The sequence below is a fragment of the Pteropus medius genome, unplaced genomic scaffold, assembly GCF_902729225.1.
Source record: "Pteropus medius unplaced genomic scaffold, Ma_sr-lr_union100, whole genome shotgun sequence".
Classification (NCBI taxonomy): domain Eukaryota; kingdom Metazoa; phylum Chordata; class Mammalia; order Chiroptera; family Pteropodidae; genus Pteropus; species Pteropus medius.
The window spans coordinates 161,785-162,363 of NW_024343580.1; positions in this window are offsets into that span (position 1 = coordinate 161,785).

Below are 579 nucleotides of genomic sequence, written 5' to 3' on the forward strand. Positions count from 1 at the left end.
GGGCACATCGAGTCCACCCACCAGATGGGGCTTGAACGCAGACCACCTCCCTGACCCTGAGAAGCGCTGGAATGACCGCCAGCCTCCCGGCGGGGTCCCCAGGACGGTCCCTGGCGCTCACCTTGTGCTGATTCAGCCCAGCAGCCAGCCAGGGAAAGGGGAGCGTGTTGTAAGCAGAGTTTAGGGCTTCCCCTGCCACGGCTTCCTGTTTCTCAGGTTATTCACCCCCGTCTCCAGCCACTGCTGCACCCCAGGTCTTGGACGCCAAGTCCCCAGCCTAATGGGACGGCCTCCTTCTTCCTGAGCAACGTCCCTGCCTTACACGGACTGAGGCGTGCCCTCGGCAGAAAGTCAGGCAGCTGAGGTCTCATCCGTGTGACCCGGCTCCCGTGGCTGACACCCAGGTCCTGCCTGCTTCCAGCCACGCCCCATCGCCTTCGGACAGGTGTATTTTCGTAGGTACTCTAGAACGCATGGTCTGTTCTGGCAGGAGAGGCCCCCAGCCTAAGCTGTCTTTAGTTACCAGACGCTGGAGCCTGAGGGGCGAGCTTCTCCAGGTGTCAGCATGCGGGGGCGGGG